This window comes from Triticum dicoccoides, chromosome 1B (assembly GCF_002162155.2).
Source record: "Triticum dicoccoides isolate Atlit2015 ecotype Zavitan chromosome 1B, WEW_v2.0, whole genome shotgun sequence".
NCBI classification, from domain to species: Eukaryota; Viridiplantae; Streptophyta; class Magnoliopsida; order Poales; family Poaceae; genus Triticum; species Triticum dicoccoides.
The window spans coordinates 358,625,771-358,630,909 of record NC_041381.1 but is presented as its reverse complement, the minus strand read 5'-3'; the positions used below and the strand labels follow the sequence as shown (position 1 = coordinate 358,630,909).

General features: G+C 39.8%; 2 non-coding genes across 2 annotated transcripts; both read right to left on the bottom strand.

Moving 5' to 3' along the window:
- Nucleotides 1-2,780: 2,780 nt before the first annotated feature.
- Nucleotides 2,781-2,853, bottom strand: TRNAF-GAA. Its single transcript has one exon. It is a non-coding gene; the product is annotated as a tRNA-Phe (tRNA).
- Nucleotides 2,854-3,268: 415 nt separating this feature from the next.
- On the bottom strand, nucleotides 3,269-3,355 carry TRNAS-GGA. The gene has a single exon. It is a non-coding gene; the product is annotated as a tRNA-Ser (tRNA).
- Between the last annotated feature and the right edge of the window lie 1,784 nt (nucleotides 3,356-5,139).

Sequence of the window (5,139 nt, the reverse complement as noted above, 5' to 3'; positions counted from 1 at the left end):
AAAGGAAAGGAGACTGAGATAGGGGTTGTCCTTGGTTTTTCCAAGGAAAGCCTGATTTAGCATGTAACGTGAACATGAGCGGACACCCACACAATCTCGATTTGAAGAAAAAGTACCATACCATTGTCATTTTTAGGGCGAAAAAGAATGGGTCATCTTTGTCAATTGATAACTGAGTGAGAGAAGAGAATCACGTTCTTAAAGCGGTCGGTTCGCCGGATTCACAACCTTCCCCTATTGGCCGGCTGCCCGTGAAACACATAGGCTCCTATCGCATTTATCGATCGAGAATGGTCTCATCACAGAAACACTTTCTATATGTTATTTCGAGATTCAAAGAAGCAAGCAAGTTTATAGGGCATATAGTTGTTTTTTTGTAGGGCGAGCCAAGATCTTATCTTATTTGCAGGTCGTATAAATGAAATGATTGGAAAAATCATATAGAATTTGGAGGTGCGTAGTTTCTTACGGGGCTGGCTCACAATACAACAATTATCGCTACTGATTCCAGATAGAATGTTGATACTGGTGGAAAAGCACTTCTTTCTATGTATAGGGCAGTGAACTAAAAAAGTGTCCTTTCTCGATACATAACATTGTATAAGTCAACCCAAGTCGCTTCTTCATCTCCGGGAATCCGTTAAGGTACTTTTGGAACACCAATGGGCATATTAGATTAATATTATTATATTTCAGTAAGAAAACTACACTTTAATATATAAACATAAGAATGGAAGAGAAAGAAAGAACCTGAGAAGAGCTTAGTTGGAACTCTTTACGGGGATCATAGGGGCTATGCTCCCCTCTCTCTGTCTCAGTCCCAGCCAACGGCATAGCAACACCTACTCTTCCTTCTGATGCAGCCTTCCTGGATCCATAATTTGGCTTCCTCATTTATTGATTGCTTGCAATCGCCACAACACCATTGAGTGAGCGTCATAGAATCCGAAGTTCTTCGAACCTTGATTGTGTGTGTTCGTGCCCACTCCAATAGAGCATTTGGCCCTGTGAGCTTTGACTACAAAAGCTACCTATGTCAATCAGTATAGCCACTAGAGGGATTGGAACAGGTATATTCCTTCTCAGACAGTACTTTAAGACAAACACGGTTCACAAGGTGGATTTTCTATCTATTAGTTGACTACGGAGCTTCCTCATCCCGACCTATCTATATGTGAAAAGCTCTCCGCCAGAATCTTCGTAGTAGTAAGTCGTGGGTTACAAGCTGTCCCTTCCTCAAACCACCCCGCAATAGATATAGGGTTTACCAACCTCAGGCATGGACATAGACACCAGATCATTTTGATCGAGGACCCATTTTAGGAATAAAAAGGATAGAGACCAGACGTAGTCCAATCGGAAGGTCGTGCTTTAGAGAAAGACTTGTGTTCTATAGGAACAGCTGCCTATGTTCACCCGGCTGCCCTGCCTGTCGCAGAACCGCTATGAAGCATCCATTCTATTCAATTAGAAATAGCATATATAACTAGTAGTAGACGGTTGCTTCGAGGTCTCACAGGTCCTGCTTAAGCAAAAATGTAGTTGTGGAAGTAGTCTTGCCCACTTTGCCTTATGCTCATAGAGATCTATAAGTATCCCTCTTGTCTAAGTGGGTAAGTACGCTCGTCCCAGTACTAAACTTTAGCATTAAAGCCAGAGTCCTTCTTTTCATAAATGTTCAGGAAGAAGAGAATCCCTAAGTTAGAATTGAATGCCATCCCATTCCCTAAAGAAAGAGATTTCCAATATACGTGAATCACGAAAGAACCAATGCTGTAACTTGCTTCATCCGGCATTCTAAGTAATCAATGAGATTTTCTTCCTCGAGAACAAAAAGCTACATGAGGAGAGCCTTGTTTACTGATATGTTACTAAAAGACCAGAGGTGATGGCCTCTGAATTGCAGGGTATGGAAAGTGGGTGTTAATCAACAAGATTATCTACATTTGCGGAAACCACTACTGGAATAAAGTTAGATCTTTATTTCATTTCAAGGAAAAGTTTCAGGGTTTAGCCACCACTCAGACAGTAGTGAAAAATAAAACTAACTCTAGGCGAAAGTGCACAGAGGATCTGTGATTCCTCCTACCTTTTGAATGATGGACAAATCATGGGTGTCGGCGGTCTAGTCAGAGCATTTTGGAGCGCCTGAGCAGGCAAAGTAGGTTGACCCGTCCCGAGGGGGAGGGAACAAACGGGCAATTGAACACCATAGGGCACAAACGAATCACCAGTAACGACCTGTATATATCAGGCAAGAGGTGCTACTCCGACCCGGAATCCTGCGTGATGGTTGGTCACCTTACCAATAATCTTCTTAATGTTGGAGAAAATGAGGATCATTGACTTAAATTGGAATTGATACCTAGAAAACTTGGTTCTAGCTTGCCACCCCAGAAGGCAACATATACACAAGTATAGACTATAGGTAACACTGTAGGGTACAGCCTTGGGTAGTCTTAGGGTTTTCCAAGATATGATATGATCGGGTTATTTATTAGAATTGGAAATAGCTAGACGAATAAGTAGGCTTTAAAAGGACGAATAAAGTAGGCCTTCTAACTCAAAGTACCCTAGCTTAAGGAAAGACATGCAACATTGGTGATCAACATATGGAATTTCCGCTATTCCGTTCCGGGAAAACACTTGTTTTTTCACGTTTTTCCTTCACTGTTCTTTCCTGGATTTTTTGTTGATGATTCTTCCCCTTAAAAAAGCTTTTCCCTATAAAAAATATGTGGCCCTTTTCTTTCCCAAAAAGGCATTCATTGTTCGTTCTGTGCCAGGAACCAGATTTGAACTGGTGACACGAGGATTTTCAATCCTCTGCTCTACCAACTGAGCTATCCTGACTATTTATTGTGCATCATCCTAGTAGAGTACTTGTATCTATGTCAATTAAAGGGACTCAAAAATAAAAAAGTATTCTCAAATTGGACTTAGTAAATATCAGGATAATGATATGGATTGTGAATGACTTACTTAATAATAGGGATTACTTGCCTATACTATAATATGTTCATTTGTATGAATGGGATAAGATCCAAAGAAGTCAGTTCGGATCCGTTTGTGAAAGAGTAGAATAAGAAAGATAGTGAATCTTGTTTGAACCATTAATGAAAAATAGAGGTTGGTACAATAGTTAGGAAGTAAAATGGGCTTTTTATTGGGGATAGAGGGACTTGACCCTCACAATTTAGGAAGTCGACGGATTTTCCTCTTACTAGCAATTTCATTGTGGTCGGTAACGTTGGTGAATTAACAGAAACGGAAAGAGAGGGATTCGAACCCTCGGTAAACAAAAGCCTACATAGCAGTTCCAATGCTACGCCTTGAACCACTCGGCGATCTCTCCTACATAATCTTATTATTGACCAGAAACTGAGTGAATAGCGAGTTTTTGTATCACTAAAGTACAGGTACAACCGATCACAGGTTCCATAGGGAGTTTGACTTCCTTTCCAATTTCATATTTCTCAACAACAACTTCTCTCATCCCCACGGATCTATTCAAAATTCTGGAATCGTCCCATGTTTCTATTTCGATTGTATGGTGTGGCGTATACACGTTATGCAAACAGAACGTATGGTTACTTTAGGCTTGTTAAACCTTTCTTTTTTCTTTTTGGATCATAACCAAATAAAAACTTCTCGAGTTATCAGAATCCATAGTCAAATTCAGTCCTTGGTTATTCAAGTTAGATGAAATAGTAATAGTTTGGCTCACATTGGTATACTACGAAATCCAATCTGATTCAAATATTGAATATCTCTCCTTGTCGGGACAATTTAAGCAGAATAAAATATCTATTATCGATTTTTTAGAATAGAATTAGTCTGTTTTTTTGCTATTTCGTACTGTATAATTCCTTTGTTTATGGGATCATTTTCCCCGAGGGTTTCCAATCAATGGGGGTGTAGTATAGGTAGTTAGAGAGTGTAGGCTCCCCTAGCTTGAATTCCTTTTACCCATTCTTTGAGAGTGATAGGTTTGATTTTTCCGTACCGTAATAGAAGAGCTCAGAAGAAAGACCTAATTATATAAAAACATGACCATTCAAGCTAAAGATCAGAGGATCCGTAATAGGACTCTCATAGACTTGCCGGGAAATAGAAAATTTGGAATCGGCTTTTCTTTTGCGCTAAAAAAACTTGAGGCCTTTTCCCTTATTATATGGCATATCCATACTTTAATAACCTAGTGCCTGATCGATTGAAAGCAATATTTACTGTCAGATAGAGAGATGCTGATAGGAAAAAGGATGGTATTTACTTATTCTCAAGAATATATAGAAAGGGAAAAGCTTAATAGCCACTATTGATCCCCTGAACAGAGCACATGATTCGGGATCAGGTGCGATGTGAAGAGGTAGCCTAGCCTTTTATGAGAGTCAATTGGGAAGTGGAAAGGCAAAACCATTAGTTTAAGTTCCCAGCTTTAGTCCTCTGTGAAGTTCAGTCAACCATTTGAGTCAATTTTGAGTAAATAATAAGACTTCGGATCGCACCATTCATAATGTTGCATCTCAATACTTGGCATCTTTTTCTCACTGCTGGCTCAGAAATTCGCCTTGGTTTCACCGGAATTCGTTTATTTTGTTCATTAATTCGTTCTGATAGCTACGCAGAGGTCTTTCCTTACGACTCTCGTGCTTAATACGAAAAGCGGTTCTTGTGTGAAAAGTGCCAACTGACTATCTCCTTATTTTCTGATTGTTCTTCCGATAGGAATATTCCCTTGATCAGCTAACCTGGCCCAAGCATAATCATAGTGCATTTCCCCTTGATGGTACGATTTACATATCTTCTACCTCTGCTACTTCTGTTCAGGAAGGTTAGTTTAGGCACTCCATCCCTGAGGGCTGCATCAACTTATCTTTCTAGAAATCCCAGCTATAAGCTAGATCGGTATAAATAGGGCATTAAGCAGCAATAACAGAGATAGCATCCATGAGTTTTTTAATCCATCCTTTAGCATCACCTGACTCGGACAAGGTGTTTCCCGCATGCCATAAAAAATACTTCTTTTTTATGGCCCGTCATATAAAGATAGAATAGATATGGATAGAGAGACATTCTATTGATTCGCGAAATGGCTCGTCGATCCAAATGAATCATTCTTCTGGTCTCTCTCTGCCC